The sequence below is a fragment of the Prionailurus viverrinus genome, chromosome C1 (assembly GCF_022837055.1).
Source record: "Prionailurus viverrinus isolate Anna chromosome C1, UM_Priviv_1.0, whole genome shotgun sequence".
Taxonomy (NCBI): Eukaryota; Metazoa; Chordata; class Mammalia; order Carnivora; family Felidae; genus Prionailurus; species Prionailurus viverrinus.
In genome coordinates, this window is record NC_062568.1 from 72,276,699 (window position 1) to 72,300,238 (window position 23,540).

Sequence of the window (23,540 nt, forward strand, 5' to 3'; positions counted from 1 at the left end):
GTAGGCTGCACATGCTTTATTCTTCTGGGAATCTTTTATAATCTAGAAATATATCAATGTAAAAAAATATGCAATGACAAAGTGAAACAATTCATAGCAAAGATAATCTACATTTAGTACAATGCAGACATGATTCTGAATTATGTACAGTGTAAAAATATGGCAAAAGTATAGTGGTTGAGTCATTTCAAACCTTAAAAGACTTTATATAAATTCAATTAACACAGCAAGATTCACGGTATGTTATTCTTACTAGTCTATTCATCCATTCATCCAACAGACACTTATACAGTTCTGACTATGTGATAGGGTCAGAGTTGGCCACAGGAAACTTTTTTTTTTTTTAATGTTCTCACAAAAGCAAACACTGGGACAGGGTTTGGTTGTAAGTTGTGTTTCTCTGGGAAGTGATGGCAGGAAGCACTTGGGTAGGGGAAGGGGCAAGTGAGACAGGTAAGTTACGGCAGCCAATGAAGGGTGTGGAATTAAGCCAGCTACTACTGTGGGTAACTAAAATTTAATCATGCTGGTGAATTCTGGAAGGAAGTGTAGAGCACATGCTTCATAGTTTTCCCACCTGAGGACAAGAGGGCTGGACTAGATATATCCCAGCTTTTTTATAAAGTCATCAGTTGAGGGCAGAACCCAGGCCAGACAAAAGAGGTGATTAATTCCTAGGACCTCCACATAAGGCACTGCCCCTAGAGAAAGAATGGGCAGAGACATAAGAATAAGTCTCAGGGCGTATAGGTAGGCCATTCACATGTCTGCTGGAGGACACTAGAGTGGTTAGGACACATTAATGGGCCTAGAAAAACTCACAGTTTTGTGAGAGACAGAGGTCAGGGACAATTGGGGTTGATATGGGTTGACCAGGATTGATCTGAAAAAAGAGAAATACCCTTGAATTATTTGTGATTAGAGGCCAGATAATGAAGTTGAGAAATAAGTCTGTCGCTGGAAGTACAAGCAATTAATAAATTAAAGAATACAGGCCTCATCTTCTGAGGAAATAGGACTTAGAGAATCCATGAGAGTCAGAAGAGAGAAGATTCAGTGAAAGATGTTCAGGTAATTGGAAGGGGAGACAATTAAGGACATTTTTGGGGGGGTCACACATAATGTTGAAATAAGTGTACAGAAAAGCATTTTATAAGAATTTCAGTTGCAAAACATACATTTTGGGGGTTTCTTGGACCACATGCGTAGAGAGATATTTAGTGAAGAGTAAATAATGTATATACTTTTCGATAGAATATCATCTGTCTTGTAACATGCTCAGCTGGTCTCTGAAGAATCTGATTTTACTGTGGGTCAGCACTGAGAACACCAGCATTCCTAACCCACATCAAATCACTCACACTTAAAATCTTAGGTTATGGAACTAATATCCATGGAAACTTGTTAAAGCAAAATGCTTTCTATCCTTCATACACTTCTATGAGTGTTTTCTTCCTTGATCACAATTCTTGCTTATAGCACCATAAAGATGCATGGCTGAATCACATTTTCTTAGTGCCTCTTAGGATGCCTTTCACTGAATTATGAATACTTCTTGTATCTTCACATATTATGAAAGATCTGAAAGAGTCATATGAAACTTGATTTTGTATTTGCTTTGAATTTTTCATTAATGATATTGCTCATTATATGATCAATGCCTGCTTTGAAGACCCATATGAAAAATTTTCTTACTTCAACTGAAGTAATGATACACATTCTCCCCTCTGACAGTAAAATGCTAGACCTTCTTTTGCCAATATTACCCTGGCTAAAAGGAGCTTGGAAAAAAAAACATGATACCTGATTTTTTATTTTCATTTACCATATTGGCCATCTGCTGTTTTATTCTGTTATGATTTTCTTTTTTTAAATGTATTTTTGAGAGATAGAGAGACAGGGCATGAGCAGGGGAGGGGCAGAGAGAGAGGGAGACACAGAATCTGAAGCAGGCTCCAGGCTCCGAGCTGTCAGCACAGAGCCCTATATGGGGCTCAAACTCACAGACTGTGAGATCATGCCCTGAGCCGAAGCCAGACGCTTAACCAACTGAGCCACCCAGGCGCCCCTCAGTTATGACTGTCTAGGTCTATTTTTATTGTTATTATCATTGTGAATTTGTATGTAGCTGAACATCTCATTTTGGAAAAATATACGCAAATAAATTCTAAAGTGAAAATAATTTTTAGAGCAATGTAATTTTTAAAAGAATTACAAAACATGAATGTCCAAAGGGCATATGGCTATACATAGAATGAAGCCGCTTATTTATGCTAACCCCAGGGCAGCAAAAATCACTGTTCTATCTTTGCCACCACATGTCTTTTCATGCTGATATGATTTACAGTCTACAGGGAGTCTATGATATAAATATATCTGCATTTCAACATAATGAAGCAGCTCATTTTCTACCTCCACACACCTAGGAAGAAGACCCAGATTCAGTGAGACTCAATTTGTCACTTTAAATTCATCAATGTATCACATCCTCTGAATAATCCCATGAGGTGGACTGCATTTCATACTAGCTAAGTAAACTTGCTGTTAACAGAAGAGGTCAGGATTCAAACAAATCTGTCTGAATTTAGAACGTTCTTTCTGCCAAACACTTTATCATGACTTTTGCCTTCCAACTATACAGATAACAGTATGTAAAGAAGAAAAGAAGTGTATATTAATACACTTTCAATGCCTGGTGATTATAAAAGTGTGAAAAGCTTCACAGTGCCAGCATTTGCAGACAATTACTTGTATCAAATCATTAATTGTTTGTGTCATGTAATGTGGCATTTCATTCTTACGTGCTTTTAAAGAATAGTTTATATGTCTCTACGAGGCTTTTCTTTTAAGCTGTGTCATAGGAAATCATCAAATTTGCACATATGTATTTTCTGTGGAAATGGAGATGAAGTCAGCCAGGTGGATGATTCCAATGGCAAGACTGAGGCCCTTACGATGGGTAGCTGAACTAACTCTATGCTGGCAGAACTAAAAGCAGAAAGATGGATGATGGTAAGAAAGACACACATGAGTGATATAGCAAAGTAGCCATCTAAGAAATGGAGTCAGTACATCTCTCTTTTGCAGCTTGGGCGTAAAGGATGCAAGCTACTGGTCTTCTCTAATTTGCACAGCGGTGTGAAAGAATCAGTGTATTGTCACTGATGCCGAACAACTAGGATATCCACTAATAGATGATGTTATCATAAGGAAGGGCTGATGGCTAATGGTAAGGAGTTTCTCCTCTCCAGGTTCACCTGATTTCCTCCATCCTTTCACTGACAGTAAGAGCAGCTTCATAGGCCATGGGTAGTGCAAAAAAACATCACTGAAAGTACGTGCTGTAATCATTGGGCAAAGATGCCTGGGAAGAATGCTACCTGTTATTACAGTCAAAACCCTGTTAACAAGATCGATTTTTGCCAAGAGCAAGGCTGAAGTAAGAGCTACATCTCAATGATAGGTCACCCACCCAGTTACGATTACAGGGGTGGTTGGAAAATGTCAAGGAGACGTGTGACATGGGCAGGCACCTTTTACACCACGGCACTTTTCACCAGTGTGGTCCTTGTGGTTGTGCACCAGATTCCCGTAAGGGTGGTTTTGAAAATTGACCAAATCAGAACCTCTGAGAGCGGCAACCAGAAATCTGCATTTGTCGCAAACAGATCAAGAATTTCAATATTGAAATTGACCATTACTCACTTTAGTTGGGCCATCAGTCTACTCCAGCTTGAAGGGAAAGAAGTAACTTTTCCTTAGTCTCTACCATCAAGTAAAACTGTTACACTAATAAGGATTGTTTATAACGAATGAATACTTCTATTTCGTTGTAAGTGGTTCAAATTTTGAAAATTCTGAAACCTAGATCTCAGGCTGTAAGCTAATTCTCCTTTATTATCAAATTTAAAATACAATAATTCAAATAGTTCACATCAATGTGATAATTGTTGAATAATGTTTTAAATTATTACCAATATTTTAGAAAACATAATGACTAAACCTCTATATCCTTCAAGCCAGAGCTATTGTTTTAACAAATTATCCTTGTCTCCCTTTATACCAAAAAGATTTTTAGTCATTTTTGTGATTGGCTTATCATGGGACTAGCCAGAGAATTCTGCCAGTCTGATTAATATGGTTATGAATAAACCATACCTTTTAACTGTGAGTTCCTGGATGGCTAATTTGGTCACTTGCTCTTTGCAAAGTTCACATAAAAGGAAAATGTGAATTATACAGCCTCATTTTCTTATGAAATTCTGAGCAAATATGTGTGGCCCATAAGTTAATGGGCATATAATTAAGGTAGCTATAGGTAGAATAAGTGATAGTAGAGATGGGTGAAAAACTAAGGGGAAAAGTAAAACAAACAAAAAAATAGATAAACAAAAAGTTGGTGAAGTCTTAGTTTCTTGCAAACACCTTAAGGGTGAGTTAATTTTATAGGAAATTGTTTTAACTTCTATATCCCTTGACTAGGATTTGATTCAATAGTGCTACATGAAGATTTCAATATCATTTTTTCACGTGAGTGGTATAAATTAGGAATTCATTTTCTGAAAGAACAAGGCAAAACCGAATTGACAGATCATGGTAGGATTTGTAGTTTTTCACAACTAACGACCAATTTAAGTTCTTCATGCTCTTATCAAACAGCCATTTAACAGAATATTAGTACTGGAACACAAATAGCATTAGTGTAACATCAACTTCAGAAATTGTATGATATTTACAATGTATTACTTCTAGCCCAAGCAATTACAATGGACATATAAAACAAGAAATAAAATTTTAAAATACATTTTTTACTTATTTACATACACATTGATTTTTCATGTATATTAATTAAACATCTAATAAATGTGACGGTTTATATAGACACTCATTAAACTGAAGAAAGAAACAATTATTTGATATATGTCATTTATGCGAATTCATGAAAGTCTACATTTGGAAGAATAATCTTTAAGTCTATTTAATTTTACATTTGCTTTGTGCCTATAAATACTAATCCATGTATTCCTCACACCAGCGTTATGAGTTACACGTAACTCCTGTCATCTCCATTTTTTCATATAAACAAAATCACGATGTAGAAAACAGCTTACCACACATTTAGTAAGCCATGATATAGAAAGATTCAAACGCAGTCTAAAGTTCATGTACCTAATGGCTATGTTCTATGGACTCTGACACGGGACCACTGTTAAGAGGTGAGAATACAGTCATACATATAAATCATTTTCTTGCTATGCTTTTTTGTCTGTATGTATATTTTAATCTGGGTAAGTTACAGACCTGTTGAGAAGCCTTCCTACCTATGACAATGACCTAATGACATTTGCATGAACCATTAAAAGCTCTCCACTCTGTTAAGTTTCCAGAAAGCAAATTCAATTTTTTTTTATTTAATAATTTATATTCTATTTTTTTTCTATAAAATAGCTTCATTAATGACTATAGATAGTAATAGTGTCTATAATTTATAGAAATCACAGTAGAAATTATGGAACTCTAGAGATAAAAATAGGATACTGTTATGATTATTCTGAATAAACCAATTTTGAAGATAAAACTCAGAGAAATTAAACACTTTGGGATTGTTTGCTGTACAATGGGCGGCACCCAATTTCTGTCTGCCAAGGATCTTGGCCTCCCCCCCTCATAGGACCTCAATTTCCTATTGAGGAATGACTCGTCCCCATTTCAGTCATATTGAAGGGAGTGAACAATTGACATTGTGAATGTCATTGGGGCCACATCTTCCCTCTTCTTGGCCAACTGCACCTGTGGCCCACATATATCATAATCTTCACCCTCAAGGGAATTTAATCTTGAGCATCTGAGGTAAGTATGAGAGAATATGAGTTGTCCCAGTGGAATATGGTGGCAGTAGCTGATTATCTGGTGTCTTATACCTGCAGCTGTCTTAGCTTTGAAACAGTTTCTCTTTTTCTTATTTCTAGCCCTTCAGAAGAATTGCTGGTCTTAGTTTCTACTCCTCAGTCTCCGAGCCTTATGTAGATCCTTACAATAAAACAGGGTTCAGTTAATTAGCTAGAATTGGTTTCGGTTACTTACGACTGTGTGTTGTAACCTATATTTATTGGTTTAATCCAATACATATCTTGCCAACTCCCTGGTTCCTGGTCACACAAACATAAAGCACAGAAAAAGGACTTGAATGAGTCTCTCTCCTTACTTGAATTGTCACACCTTTTCATAAAGGAATCCTGCCTCCCCTATATACACAGTACCTTCACTGTCCTTCACACCCAAACTCTTGCTATATAAACTCTTGGTATACAAAACCCAGAACCCTTTCTCTCCAAGTTATTTATCCAAGTGATCATGATTCAAAATAAAGAAACAAATCAATGGAGAGAGAAAGGGATATATGATGGGGGCATAAACTCATTCTATAATTCGTATTACCCATATAGCATAGCAAATGGATAGTTACCAAATAAATTTTCTGAATAAGGAGTGACATTTTATATTGAGACTCAGATAACAATTGTAGAATTAAAGACTTATGAAAAATGTAGTGACAGGGTAGTACAATATCCTTTCAAATAGCTTTCATTTCTTTAAAATATATACACCATTCTGTAATAAACATTATATGTAACTGCCTGCATCCTAAGTTCTCCTAGGAAAACTTATGGCTCATTACAGAAAACCATCTAAAAACCTATACCTTATGATACGACTCTCCTGAACCATAATTACCAACTGGTGCTTTAGAAGTTGCTTTCATGTAAGAACATCAGAAATTTCAATTCCTCAGATTGTGATAAAATAACCTAAATGAGAAATCTATTATGTTAACGGTCAGAGATTGTTTGACTTGCAAGGAATCATAATGATTATTTAGCTTGAAATTCACATATTTATAAATGTAGAAATGGAGGGTCAGGCTGATAAAGTGACTTGTCTAAGATCCAGGGCTTGTTAGTGGCCTTTTCTGACTCTAGGGCTAGTGTTTGCCCTATTATACTACATGCATGGTTGACAAATAACTTCTATTTTGTTTTTGGTTATTATAAAGCTTGCTTTTCAAATTATATTCACTAAATTTCATAAAATTTTACAATTCACAAACATGTTTTATTAGGCTCGCTATACCATGTATTGTAAATCATCATGCTTTCAGACATTTAGGGCTTTGGAATGTCCTATTCCACTGAACAAGACCAGGTTACAAAGAAATAGTGTGGGTATATGGAACTATGGAGCAAAGAAGCCTGATGTAAGAAGTAATTCAGAAGCAAAGTAAAATAGGAAAATACTCTAAGCAAAGAGAAAATACATCAGGCTTAAGTCTAAAAGAGAATAATGTGGGTTTCTATTTGACAGGGAGAGGAAATACTCGATGGGAAACATTAAAAAGGAAATGATTCATGGCACTTCACTCGAGTCTTTATACATAAAAGATGTCACTTGTGTTCAGACGAGTGGAGAAGGCCACACCGTAGGGAGGAGTGCAGGAATCATTCTGACATAGCAAAGAATAAGATGACATGGATGAACTCTTTATACCTGTAGGAACTATATTTTAATAATTTAAATAATTTTTCAATACTCTATCAAGTTAATATAAATGACTTTTGACATTCAGAAAAGAAAGACAGCCAGATGTAAAATCTGGGAAAACTAAAGAAGAAAAAAATTATTAGAGATGGAAACTCTTTAAATCTATCATCAAATTTTTCAAATAATGTTTTCTTGTTGTTATAATTATTGAGGACATTGAAGATCCATTTTGTGCTAAATATCAGAACCATACATTTATTAATCAGTGTGGAATTTCACCATAATTTCCTTCTGCCTCTACATATAGACAGGGCTGATGATCTCTAATTGTTTTAATGCTGTATCTCTTTATGAAGCAATGACATTTAGCATAATCATTATAATATTCATTTTCTGACTAGCGTCTCTATACTATAGCTGTTCATCAATTGTAGAAATTAATTAGATCATCCTTATGTTGCTGAACATCAAACATCAATAGTTTGTACAATAGTTACTCTGTGGCTTCTCAGAGACATGAAAAGGGTGATCACCCCATAATTTAGAGATTTTTGACACTATGACTTACCAGTTTCCCTGCTTTGGTTCTGTTGAAAACTGAAGCTAGCCAGTACCCGAATCACCAATCATTGTGGTCATAGGCTCCTAAATGCATCTTCTGCCCAGGTTCTGGGAAGAATTTCTTAGTGACAGATAAGGCAACACACCACAATGGCAGTGCCCTATCAAACATGTTATTTCACCTGGTCCTTACATAGATGAAGATGGGTGGGATTTCATTTTGAGATGTGATATAAGCAGTGCCTGGTCAAATGTCAATCATGTAGGCAGCAGACTAGAAAAGTTTGCCACAATGAGTGCCTTCTTTGGGTTCTTCACACTATTACACCTTTGTCAAATACACTTCTGTTGCTTGAGAGGTGTTATTTTTTTTTAATTCCCTAATCCCAGTGAATAAAGATATAGAATTTAGTTTCTTACATTAATCAGAAACGGTTCAGAAGATAGAAGACAAGTACACTTTGATGGAAGAGAGAAGCTTAAAAAATAAAGCTACTAATTGGAGAAAATATGTAGATGAGACTCTCAGCAGTCACAGAACAGCATGAGTGCACTAGATTCTAACAGCAAATGGTTGAACAAGGACCAGTATTGAAATTTGCCAATGTCCTGTTCAAATTCGTGAGACTATGTCCCAATAGGGATTACCTTTAATATCTGATCCTCTCTGCATTCTCCAAATGAGTGACTAACAAATACTGCAAACTCCAAAGTTTGGGCAGATATTAAGGCAAGTTTATGATCCAGATATCATGCTATATAATTAACACGTGTCAGAATATTCCAGAAGAAACATTCTTCAGGCTTACTGCAGTAGTGAATACTGCTGGTTACCTACTTCTAAGACAATTCTTTATGCTCTTGCATCCTCTCAGACAGGACCCTGATTTTGTTCAGGTGTTAGATGGTCATGTGTTTCAGGGGAAGATGAGCCTACGCCAATCATGGTAGTCTCATTACTCTTGCCATTATACTTGATTGGCTTAGTCTGAGAAAATGTTTAAATTCTAGCCAATGAAATATGGAGGCAAGTCTAGTTGATACCACCTAATTCTTATAAAGCGACACAATGTAAAAACCATCAGTTCTTCCGTGATATTTGGAACTAAGAATTATCCCAGGACCATGATGGTAGCCAGTCTAAAAAGACAACTCAGTATAATGAGAATGGCAACACAGAAAGATTGAAAGAGAATGTATCCTGGATATTTAACCTCTCAATTAATCAATCTAGTTGTCTTATTTTTTGTATTTATTGGATGGAAATATCTCATTAGAAATAGTTGTGTTGGAGGGCGCCTGGGTGGCTCAGTCGGTTAGGCGTCCGACTTCGGCTCAGGTCATGATCTCACGGTCCGTGAGTTCGAGCCCCGCGTCGGGCTCTCTGCTGACAGCTCAGAGCCTGGAGCCTGTTTCAGATTCTGTGTCTCCCTCTCTCTTACCCTCCCCCATTCATGCTCTGTCTCTCTCTGTCTCAAAAATAAATAAACGTTAAAAAAAATTAAAAAAAAAAAAGAAATAGTTGTGTTGTTTTTTTCATTATTTGTAGCTGAGCACATCTTCACTTTATATAGTAGCCAATTTATAGCATCAATATGGAATTGCAACTCCCTATCTTCTTTAGACTGGTGTGATTTAGATAGATGGACTATAAATTCATGAACAGAAGATATGAATCAGGAGTATGTGAAAAATATGGCTACTTTATGAAGCAGGACCTGCAAACAATACATAAATCCATTGCCTGTTAAAAGTAAATGGCTCATTCAAAATTAATTCATCTGTGAAGGAGACAACAAATACTAAATATGGTGACAAAACTAACAGGAAGTAGACATTTCCAACTGAAAACACAGAGCATATTACACCTAGCCTTAAGAAAGTCCACATTCACTATATAAATGGAAGAAAACATTATGGGAGAAAAAAAAAAAACAAAGTCAGAGTAATTTTAAGGAGATTTGGAGGAAGTTCTAGTCTACTAAGTGACTGTAATCTTTAGAAGACCAATCCCAGGTGGGTCAGGCAGTAAATTACTTGATTATCACAATCCCAATCCAGCAAGTAGTCTAATCCTGAAGCTTTTTAAACTTTCTTCGCCTCCCTTCTCCTGGCAGATAAGCCTGAGTGGATCATTAGCCCGGCCATTTCCACACCACTGTGATTCTTGACTTCATCTCTATTTCCTGTGTCTATTTCCACTTTCATAATCCAGGCCTTTAACACATCTGACCTAGATCATTTTAAAGATGTCTAATGGATCTTCCCACTGCTAATCTCCACACACTTTCTTACCATTATCTTTCTAAAACACAAATTCAGTAAAGTCAAACCTCCTGCTCAAAAATTATTCACTGACTCTTCACTGAGGGCCTAAAAATTAATGCTCAAGCTCCTTATCACTATTTAAAATATAAAGCTTTCAATTTCATTTCCTACTGTTGCCAGTTACATTAAAAATGTTCACTTTTTTCTCATGAAGTCATGTGCTTTTTGTTCTATTTTTAAAATCAGATACGCTCATACTTACATGCTTTACTTCATTCTGCTTCTTCTTGTATTTCAGGGATAATTTCGTATTCAAATTTCTTTTGCCTAGAACCTCTTTAAGTCATCTTTAGGCCTTTCTCAAATACCACATTCCCTATGATATCTTCCCTAACTTTCCCAAGTCAGAAATGTTCTCTTCCACTTCTGTCTTGGTTGTAATGTGTTCATACAATGATACAGCTCTTTTCAAAGTCTGACTACAACATTTTAGTTATATGTGACTGAGAGCTCTTTAAGGTCGGGAATCAGCGACCTTTAGATTCCCACCTTGTTGGATGGGGTTGGTGGTGGAGGAAGAGGTGAGTTTACTAGAGATGTGTACTAACTGCTCTCTGTCTCATTGGGTGGAAACTCCCTCCTGTTCAGACATGAAGGGCTAGAGAGAAAAAGAACAAAACAAACAAACAAAACACCTTATTAAAGTGTGAGTATAAGGTACAAACTGAAAGGTTTCTGACGGCAACATTATTTTACCTCTAGTATGACAGATTCTATAAAGATTCATGTTATTACAGCACATTGCCTTTTAAATAGAGCAATGTTAGGGGCGCCTGGGTGGCGCAGTCGGTTAAGCGTCCGACTTCAGCCAGGTCACGATCTCGCGGTCCGTGAGTTCGAGCCCTGCGTCGGGCTCTTGGGCTGATGGCTCGGAGCCTGGAGCCTGTTTCTGATTCTGTGTCTCCCTCTCTCTCTGGCCCTCCCCCGTTCATGCTCTGTCTCTCTCTGTCGCAAAAATAAATAAACGTTGAAAAAAAATTTAAAAAAATAAATAGAGCAATGTTAGGCAGATTCTCCTGAGTTTGAGCCTGTCGCTCTCTATATGGTTTAATTACACCCCATTCTTCATTCATGTCTTTTAAAAATATAAATTAGATCCTATCTTTCCCATAAGTCTTTACCATAATATTATTGAAAAACAAAAACCAAAAAACCCTCCTTCCTCCCAAGGCCTACAACATCCTTTTCAATCTGGCCACTGGTGCCTCCCTCTGATTCTCATGTCTCACTTCATTCATCAGGCTTCAAAAATCCAGCCTTTTTTCAATCCCTCATCAAATTCATTCCATGTCCAGGGGTTTAAGTCTTGCAGTTTCCTCTGCCTGGAGACTTCTGAGACCAGCCATTTGCACAGCTGGCTTACTCTCTCACTCATGTCTCAACTCAAATGTATTCTTCCTGACATGGCCTTGCCACAACACAGTAGGTAGTTTTGTTCTGTTTTGTTTTCACTGTCTAAAAATATTTTAATTATTAGTTTGTTTGTATGCCTGCCGTGGGTTTCCTTGGTTAGAATATAAAGTCGTTGAGGGCAAGGCAGATTTTGCCTTTCTTGTTTACTGCTGTATCCCCAGCAAAGAACATAGAATATAGTTAAAGATCAATATGTTTTTATTGAATGAATAAAAAGAGAAACAAATGAATAATATTCTTAGAAAGATTTTTGGAGAATTCTCGGGAGGATATGGCCTCAGCATTGCCAGCAGAAGTGCAAGAGTATTTACTCTGAAGTTGTAATGCACTGGACTTTCCAAACCACTTCCTGAATTAGGAACATACTGATGGAGGGCAATTTAGATATGAGGATTTTAAATATATTGAATAGATTTTTCTTTACAGTGTGCAATAGAATTGAGTGTACTGTTTCAGATTCTTTAAAAATATTATTTATTTACCCAGGTAACATGATACTCAATGGTGAACAACTTAGACCTTTTTACCTAAGGTCAGGAACAAGACAAAGACATCCACTCTCACCTCTTTTATTCAACTTAATACCAGAAGTCCTAGCCACAGCAGTCAGACAACAAAAAGAAATAAAAGGCATCCAAATCTGTAAGGAAGAAGTAAAACTTTCACTACCTGCGGATGACATGATACTATATGTAGAAAACCCTAAAGATTCCACCAAAAAACTATTAGAAATGATAATTGAATTCTGTAAGATCACAGGGTATAAATTAATATATAGAAATCTACTGCATTTCTATACACTTTAATAAAATATCAAAAAGAGAAATTAAGAAAATAATACTATTTACAACTCTACCACAAAGAATAAAATAACTAGGAATAAACTTAACCGAATAGGCAAAGGACCTATACACTGAAAACTATAAAACACTCATGAAAAAATTAAAGATAACACAAAGAAATGGAAAGACATTCCATGTTCACAGATTAGAAGAACAAATATTGTTAAAACATCTATACTACCCAAAGCAATCTACAGATTTAATGCAATCCCTATCAAAATACCAACAACATTTTTCATAGAACTAGAAAAAACAATCCTAACATTTGTATGGAACCACAAAAGACCTAAATAGCCAAAGCAATCTGGAAAAAGAAAAACAAAACTGAATGTATCACAACTTCAGACTTCAAGTTATATAACAAAACTCTAGTAATCAAAAGAGTATGGTACTGAAACAAAAATAGACATACAGTTCAATAGAACAGAATAGAGAGTCTGCAAATAAACCCACAATTACATGGTCAATTAATTTTTGACAAAGAAGGCAAGAACATGCAATGGGAAAAAGTTTCTTCAACAAATGGTATTGAGAAAACTGGACAGCTACATGCAAAAGAATGAAACTGGACACTTTCTTACACCATACACAAAAATGAACTCAAAATGGGTGAAGGACTTACATGTGAGACAGAAAACCATAAAAATCCTAGAAGAGAGCACAGGAAGTAATTTATCTGACATTGAACACAGCAACACTTTTCTAGATATATCTCCTGAGGCAAGGGAAAGAAAAACAAAAACAAACTCTTGGGGCTACTTCAAAATAAAAGCTCCTGCACAGGAAAGAAAACAACCAACAAAACTAAAAGAACACCTACTGAATGGGACAAGAGATTCACAAATGACCTATCCAATATAAGGTTAATATCCAAAATCTATAAAGAATTTATAGAACTCAAAATCCCAAAAATGAATTATGCAATTTAAAAATGGGCAGAAGACATGAACAGATGTTTCTCCAAAGAAGACACACAGATGGCCAACAGACACATGGAAAGATGCTCAACATCTCTAATTATCAAGGAGATGCATATCAAATTCCCAAGGAGATATCACCTTACATCTGTCAGAATGGCTAAAATCAAAAACACAAGAAACAAGTGTTGGCAAGAATGTGGAGAAAAACAAATCAAAAACCTTTGTGCACTATTGGTGGGAATTGAGACTGGTACAGCCACTGTGGAAAACAGTATGGAGCTTCCCCCCAAAATGAAAAACCATATAATCCAGTAATTGCACTACTGAGTATTTATCCAAAGAGTATGAAAACACGAGTTTGAGGGGATATATGCACCTGTATGTTTTTTGGAGGAGTATTTACAATCGCCAAATTTTGGAAGCACCTCAAGTGTCCATCAATTGAGGAATGGGTAAAGACAATGTGGTACATGTATACAGTGGAATATTATTCAACCATAAAAAAGAATGAAATCTTGCCATTTGCAATAACATGAATACAACTAGGGAGTATAACGTTAAGTGAAATAAGTCAGTCAGAGAAAGAAAAATACCATATGATTTCACTCAGATATGGAATTTAAGAAACAAAACAATAACAAAAGAAAAGAAAGACAAATCAAACATCAGTCTTTTAACTACAGAAAACAAATTGATGGTTACCGGAGTGGGGAGGTCGGTGGGGGATGGGTGAAATAGGTGAAGAGGATTAAGAGTACACTCATCATTTGGGGCACTTGGGTGGTTCAGTTGGTTGAGCGTTTGGCTTTGGCTTGGGTCATGATCTCACAGTTTGTGAGTTTGAGCCCCGCGTCTGGCTCTGTGCTGACAGCTCAGAGCCTGGAGCCTGTTTCGGATTCTGGGTCTCCCTCTCTCTCTGCTCCTCCCCTGCTTGTGCTCTGTCTCTCTCTTTCTCTCAAAAATAAATAAATAAACATTAAAAAAATTTTTGAAAAGAGTACACCTATCATGATGAGCACTGAATTATATATAGAATTAATGAATCACTATACTGCACACCTGAAACTAATGTTAACACTGTATGTTAACTCTCCTGGAATTAAAAGAAATATATTTTTTACTTAAAAAATATATTTATTTAATTCTGACATCTTATTACAAACTATGAGAGGGAAAAACCATTCAAATTCTCCAAAAAAAATCATCAGTTTTTGTTTCTTAGCTGCATAATTACCTTTAAGGTAAATTGCATGCATGCTTTGTCTTAAAAGATTTTCTTTAGGCCTTCAACATAGAAATAAATAAGTAGAACATAAAAATTTAAGCACAAATGTTAAGCTGTTTAATGCTTTCACAGAGAATGGAAACCACATTTAACATGAAATAACCTTTCTGTCTTTTTAAAAATAAAGGTGATATTTTATAATCAGTAATTTTCCTTATTTTCTAAGCTACTGGGGTTTTTTTTTTTCCATATTATCTATTCTTTCAGTTGTTCTCACAGATCTCCTTCATCTAATGAGTTACGAGACAAACCTGATTTGACCAGTATCTGGCTTTTCAAATTATGTTTTTAGCGGAAGGCAGAATTTCTGGCAGAAAGTTATGCAAGTGTGGAGTCAAAGGTTTGGCTCTCTAAGTCTTTCAATTCTTACAACAGCTTCATGCGGCTCATTAAGCCATGCTCAATTGTAACAGATAAAAGATAAAATCCTGGATTTTACTGAAAAACATAATAAGCTCACATCAAAGTGAAAAGGTTAAAAAAAAAAGAACATAGTTTCCATAACAGATAGATTCGAAACTACTCTCCTTTCCCTCTTTAAACATGTTGACTTAGATGACAAGGACATGGGTGGGTTGCTGAATTACTCGAATACTTACAACTATCATTGCTATGGCTTGTTCAAAGCCAGGTATATCTCAGGATTTGAAAGCTGGTTTTATTTTTTTCTTCGAAAGAGGAGGATAGCCATTATTTTAGGAAATTCAAATGATGTAGCCATGTGGAGCTTTAGCTCATGGCAGTAGTCAAGGGACTGCTTGAAGTCGCAGTGCCAAGATGGGGGCAAAAATATAAGCTCAAGGGGACAAGAGCAAGATGTTACAAAATTAAATATTTAATTGCCTGGGTACTTAAACCAAGTAATTTGTTGATTTAGTTTTCAAGAATCAGGCTGATCTACCAAGGGCTCGTTTGGACATCATATTGCATACGGGCACAAGCATGACTGTATTGCTATGGCCAGGTAAGCATTTCCCGGTGAGCAGTGGAAGTGTTAGAACAGCCAGAGAGATCAGGAATTGGCTGCCGCTCGATGATAGTGGACTATCACAATTCATAAAGGTAGCATAAGATACAGTGCACTTGGAAAAGATAGAGAAATAGATTACTTATGTTAAATTAATTAAACAAAAAGGTCATCAGACCGAATTGACTGCAGTGTTTTGGCGGCCTAGGTAAGCAAACCAAAACCTAACGCTGTAAAGGCTTCAAGTTAAAAAATTCAAGACGGAAGAACAACCAGTTACAGCCAACTAGGCTGCTCCAAATCAGGCAAACACGTAAGCTACAGCCATTCAAGTAAGTTCCTTGCTTGGCTCTCCCATCCTATAAGCGTTTCTCCTGAGCTCCTGTAGGTGGAGCGCTCCTAACCACTCCCAGGTTGGCCTGACCAATTAGATCTTTGCTCAATTAAACTCTTAAAAATTTTAATGTGCCTTGTATCTTTTAACACCTGTGAATTAAAAACTGCAGAGGATTCTAATATTCTGGAGAGGGATAAAGAGAAAGGAGGAGGAGGAGGAGGAGGGAGGGGCAGCAGCCATGAAGGTGATGGTGGAGGAGAAGGAGGAAAAGAAAGATACAGAGTTCGCAAACGTTTTTGTCTAAGTGTGAAAAAAACATGAAGATGGAATTTGACTAGAAGTATTTCATCTTCAACCAGAATATTCTGGGAGGAATAAAAAACTGTTCATAAAAATAATTATTGGAGTTTTCCAAAGCAGTAAAACTCAAAAACTAGTAGACACTTGTTATAGATTTATGGCTTAGGGAAAAAAAAATAAAAAGGAGGAAACACATATATTATAATGTCTATCTCCTTCCTGAAGTCATACTGGGTAATGCCTCCTAATATCCCTAGAGCTGTCAGTGGAATCGTTTTTGGGAACAGAGTTGCTCCTTCTCTTAAACGTTCATATTAACAAGTAAGGTAGCAGTGAAGCCGTTAATCAGAGCTACTATTTATGTATGCTACATACAGAGGAGAATTTGAGCAGCAAGGATCTCCAATTACTTCATCTGAATATTGAGTGAGTTGATCATACTGGGGAAACCTGACAAGACTCTGGGAAAACTGTAAAGAAGAAACACATTGACTTGAAAAATAGCAAAATGCTCTAAAAATATTATTATGGTAAAGACGACATGAAAGATGATGAGATTTCGAAGAGGCACACATATGCAGTCTTCTGAAAATAGCACCATTCAAAGAATCTTAGGATGCTCACAATATCAGGGAAAGAAAAAGAAAAGCCCAAGTATTTTACTACTTGTAGTGTTTTAATCTGAACTTCTGGGGGCTTGCACAAGGGTGGTGCTTCAAGTGTTCTGAGCTTATATTGGAAACCATCTCTTTCTACATGAAAGAGAAAAGTTTTAAATTTGACAAAGCTAATCAAGTCCTGACATATCTCTATTTATACAGATATCAATGTATCTATAAACATGTTCAATGAAAAGCAGTTCATAGCTATTGTTTTGCAAATTAAAACAAAGTTATCCTGTCTCGTGTAATTATTATAGGATTCCCACCATTCTAGGTGCTAGCAAACTGATCACACTTTATTGTCAGTTACCTGCTTTGACCTTTTGTATATAGTTGCAGAGATTGGTGCTTAATATGTGTCTATTAATGGATACAGGAAAACATAAATGAGTGTGTAAGTAAATTGCTGAGTAAATATCAAACCCCTCATCTTTTTGCCTTAGAAATAATAGTACCTTAGCTTAAAGTATTCTTTAGGAATTGTCTAACAAAGCCTAGTAACTTGTTTCGTTGGCTCCCAATACATTTTTATCAGTCAGAGGTCACTTGTCTGATTGCTGCTGCTATTTTACAACAAATATCCCATGTCTGTGGTTTGCAAGCCCAGGGTTTTTTCTTTACTCTTTTTCCTTATTTTTTAAGTGACAACTGATTAAGAAATCAGTCTCCTGCCTTAGTATGCTAATATCTGATGTACCATAGCCTACTGAATTTTAAAACTGTAATCTGTTCGAGCTCACAAAGAATGTTGTACAATTGAAATTCATTTCAGTTTAAGCTAGTTTAGTTAAATATCAGATTTCCAGTCAATAAGAAGATAGTGAAGATACCTATGGATAATGATCATTTGCTGCTTTAGAAAAGATCCCAAATCACCATTTCATACATACTTACAAGTATGGCATTGACATCTGCACAATGAAATAAATATATAGATTTCTGTAAGGTCTTTTACCATTTGCAAGATTTATTTGATTATACTCTATCCTGGTAAGGCATTTATACTTTACTAAATTCTTGATATATTCCAGTACCATGTCTTCTTGTTAACAACTATGTTATTAGTTTAGTCTTTGGAGTCTTCATTTGCAGTCTCTGTGAGTGGATGTTGGACTGAAGGGGACAAATAGTCACTGAAGAAATGGAAGTCTGTTTTTAAGTAGACTGACACTAGGTTTGCCAGAAATACCATGTTTAATTATGAAAAGGCAGAGTGCAACTTATAACCCTGCACTTGAACGAGAGAAATAAATGGTGAGATGGAACATGAGTGAATACATTGCCATGGGTTTATTGGCTTGAAAAGCTGCACCTACTCTGACAGCTGCAATATAAATAAATTTGGAATGCAAAAAAAGGATGTAATGGGGCATACACAGACAATTTTCTATTCTCATCAATAACTTCCATATTTTAAAAAAATGTTTCCCTTCTGTTCTTTGGTTAGCCTTTTCTCTTAATTAAAAACACTGTGAGCTTTCCCTTATATAATCAAAGTGTCTATTTCTCTTCTCCCACTTCCTTTGATGCAGATGCCACTCAGAAGGTAGACATACAAATATAAATCTACCTTTCTGCTGATAGGTTTCCTTTGTGTTACACACATGGTAGTAATGACTTTTTAGGTATTTTATTTTCTTTGGCATTTTTCCATTTAAAATGTGAAGTGCTAAGCTAGGAAATGGTAAAAACAAATAGTATAAGAGAGTTTTCACTCTCTCTGTCACCGAAGGTAATCAATACTGAAGTTTGCAGCTCCAATTCTGCGAATACCTTTCTGCCCTAAGCGATGTCTATGGTTCTACAAGCAAATGGTTGGGAACAACAAGTCTGTAAGGGAGGAAATAATAGCTTATTCCTCTACTCATCTAAATTCTCAACTGGGGCCTTTGTAACAAACGACAGATTAACAAGAGAAAAGCATACACATTTATTGATTCTAAGTTTTATATGACAGAAGTCTTCATAAGGAAATGACGAATCAAAGCAATGGTTAAACCCAAGTGCTTTTATGCTAGGTGTGATGAAGAGTGGAAAGTTGTGGAAAGATGTGACAGGACAAAGGTGAATTAAGTATAACAAACTGGGGGGTGCAATTAGCAAGGCCTGTTCTTTTAGATGCCTTCTCTGTGTCTCTTTGTCTTTGGACATAAGGATGCTCCTTTCCTCTGGGTATAGGAAGGGGGTCTCCCACATGAAGGTTTTTGACTTACTTCTGGGGAAGGTCCACAAACCCTTCCTTCACATGCCATTTCTCAAATTCCTACAGCTTGAAATATATAATATGCCATGGTACCATATTTTGGGGTAGCATTTCCTGACCATACTGATTTCCATAAAGCTATTTTTGAATTAAAAATAACAGCAGAAACAACACAACACAACAGCAAACAACACAAACAACATAAAGTCTTCAAACAGACATTCTCAGGCACAGGGCTGCTGGGATGACCTGAAGAGAGAAATTCTGACCACCCAGGGCTGGATTTACTGTGGGTAATCTCATACCTTCTTATGTTTGCAAAGTGTTGGGGAGGGCAGGGAGAGAACCAACCAAGCTAATGAAGTAAAACTTTCCAATCAAGCTTTCTCAGTAGCTGTGAGAAACCAGCTATTCTGGGATGCAAGTCTGGAGAATCTGAATATCAGAGGTTTTACAGGTTTTTCTGCATCATGCTTGGCCACCTAATGGAGAACTGCCTAGAGCATTCGGCTCCAAAATAGGTTTGTCTCTCTGTGGTTATAAGATTGTGAGTTTTCCTCAGGTGGTTAATAGCTCCACAAAGAAACAAGCAAGCCCTTGTCTATACCAGTGTTCCCATAACTATTTATCCCAAATGATTTTTTTTCTCTCTCACTTTGTTGCACTCAAGGCAAGAAAATTCAGGGTTGAAGGGCCGGGGAGTACTCACTGAGAGATGTGCTTTGTCTCTGGGGGAAGGCTCAGAGTAAGGGTCTTATAAAAGGCACTAAGTAAGGAAGCAGGCATGATTTCAAGTAAAATAGCCCATTGAAATTCTTATTTCTGCATTTCTCTCACTGGTAACCCTAGAAGACCATCTGTTGTACAATAAGAGGAAATGATATCTGATCGACAAGGGTGTTGTGAAGATTCAGTAAAACACTGTACATGAAGTACTAGTCCAAATCTTGGCAAATACTATATGCTAAATATGTGCACATTTTCCTCCACCTCTAAATGGCCAAAGCTCCCTCCAATAGGCAGTTAATTAGGCTCTAACAGGATACCTGGAGGCTGGCATAGGGGAAGGGTCGGCCAGCTCTCAGAAAAGTCAGACGCCTGTCCTCAAGAAGTGGATCAAACTAGACAGGCCCAAGATGGTGGGTGCCATGACAGGAAACCACTGATCAAATAAGGAAGAAAAGGCAAGAAATCTTGCTTCCAAGAAATTCCTGCCCCAAGTGATGAATATTCTACCCCCTAGTGAACAACTGTTAATAAAAGGTAGAAACCCACCCCACAGAGTGTGCAGCTTATACTCGCTCTCTCTATGTCTGTCTCCCTGTCTCTCTCTCTCTCCACTTGCGCCACCCAACCACTGTGTCAGTCTGCCCTTGAATTCTTTCTTGCAAGGAACCTAAGAGCCTCTGGCAAAATACTGGGGACAGGCTTGGAGGCAGTCTCAGGACCCAGGGGTCTCCCAAGTTCACCCTGTGGTACCTCCACATCTTGACTTACTTCTTGAAGTCCAAATTTTACCAAAATAAATCTATGGATTCAGGAGAACAAATGAATCTTCATGGCTCTCCCTGAAATTATTCAGTTAGTCAGGATCAAATCTTCAGATTAGAATATCAACCACACCATATCTCATGACCACCTTTGAAACAATACTTTGGATTTAATATCCAATAGACACTTGGGCAATACTTCTGCATATAATTGAAAAAGGTGTTATTTTACTTAAGAGAGCAGATGAAATTTGAACCTGTTTAAAAAGCAAAGTTCAACTGGGTAAATTTTAATACCTTATTGTCTCTATTCAATGATTCATGAATTGGGCAACATTTCACTTAGCAGAAAGAAAGGAGCTCTGAGGAGCTGTACAAAATGAAAGACTTAAATAGGCAGAAAGGAGCAGGACAAGGAAGTTCTGACACCAAGAAGAGGATTGATTGTGGTAAGGTCACCTTCCTTTAAGGGACAGCAGGGGTCTATCAGGCAAACTACTTCACTAGTGTTGACCACACATTTTAAATTGACTGACTTAAGACTGTACTCTAAATAGGTAATTAATTTAGGTATTAAGGCTTGGTTTGGTGACATGGGGCTTAGCATAAATGACACAATTTGAAATATATTGTCTTTTAGTAAACCTGAACAACAAACTAGGAGTTTTCATTCTCAGTTTAGCAATTTGCTGAGAAAATTTGATGACTGATGAATTTAAGAAACTTAAATTAACAAAAGTACATCTGTGACCCTCACCACCAATGAAATAAAAAATAATTATAGGTAGACTTTTATTTTATACAATCTCAAATAATTATGGTAAAAAGGACGTACAAACTTATACCTGATTGTTTTTCTAAATGTCTGGAAAATACGTAGAGATTATTCCCACATATTTCACCGGAAAAAACAATAAAACCAATTACACTTTCTAATGCAAAAAAAAAAAAAAACAAAACCTAAAAAACTCTACAATTTAGCTCTGTAGAAATCTCCCATTGAAGGACAAATGAATTATTATAATAGCCTTTGAAGAAGTAGTTCAAGTCATCCCACCCATATTTAAATATGGGAAATGGAAATTAAACACCCGTATAATTCTAGAATGTTCTAACATGTCTTGAACTCAATAGGTGCCTAGTAACTATTTATTGTCAGATGTGCATGCTTTGACCTTTGAAAATAGAACATACATTTAATTTAGCAAGCTTCATACATAATGCCAAAGCATAATTATGAATACAGTATGTTTCAAGGGGACAGTAGCCTGGGAAAGTGGGAAAGACCGTGATAAATTACTCCTCAAATAATGTTCTTTTTGAAGATACAATGACCCAGTTAGCAGTGCCACACTTTTTATTATGTCAAGTATATTCCCTCCTCCCCCCAAAATTAACAAGCATGTCCAAAAGGAAGAAAATGTCTAAAATATGATGTAGTTATAAACCTAACTTTTTAAATTTATTTTTTATTTTTTTGAGAACAGATTGGCCCTGGCTACAATTCATAACAGGAGGTTTTGGTGTTATTCTGTCTTCCACAGTCACTGAACCCATTGCTTTCCACCATTAGGACACAAGTGGCATGTTTATGCACAAGCCACATGTTTATTTCTAGGATATGAATACAATGAAACCCAACACAGACCTTCTTTTGTCAAAATATCTTGGAAGTTTATCTTCTGTTCTTTGATGATAATCTTTCTGGTAAACCAAGCTATTGTGACAATGGATGTTACCAAGTTTCCAGTTAACCTTCTTATTTTTATATAATGTTCCTGGAAACACTACCTTTTTGAAAATTATTGGTTTTGGAGGAATATCAGGAATATAAAATATTATGCCTCAGAAAACATGTTTCCCTTTAATTCTTTGAGGTAAAATGTCACCTAAGTATCTGCCGTGTTCACTGTAATCAAATCTGTCCCTGAAAGAATGGATATTTTTCTGATTTTCCCTGAGGACCTGGTTTGTGGTCTAGTTATATGAGCTAAGAGTAGAAAAGTGAATAATCTAATACCAGCTGTGGCTCAGGGTCAGTTGCTGTTATAAACCAGTCTTATCAGAAAAAAAAAATCAAATTAAAGTAAATTTTTAAAAAATTCACAGGAAATTTCACAGCTGTCCTCAGACCCTTAAAATATTTCTATTTTATATCCTCTAAAACTATTCCTTTTTTAAAAAAATCTCCAATAATTACATTAAGGGCTAGGCAGAATACATAATGCCAAAGAAGCTTTTGGCTTCAGGATATTAAGTAATACCATTTACTATTGAAAAATATCTAAAATATAGTTCTAATAAGTCCAGAATGAGAAAGAATTTTAATCTTAGTTTATTATTATAAACAATTTTTATAATGGTTCAACAATTTTTATAATATATATGTTGCTGAAAGTATGTTTGTATTTCGGCATGTATGTTAAATAAGGTAACCTTAGCTACTGTATTAAATAAACCCTGAAATCTCCATAGGTTAATATTATTAAAGTTTATTGTTTGCTTATTTAAAGTCCAGTTAGAGGCAAAGGCTTAAGAAATGCACTTTAGTGATTCAGGAGCTCATATTGATGGAGGCTCTGCCATCTTGAATACATGTCCCTGAAGATCATCTTACATATTGATATCCAATCAGCATGCAGAGAAAGATAGAGTCTGGAGGACAGAATGGGAGACTTTTACCAACCAGGCTT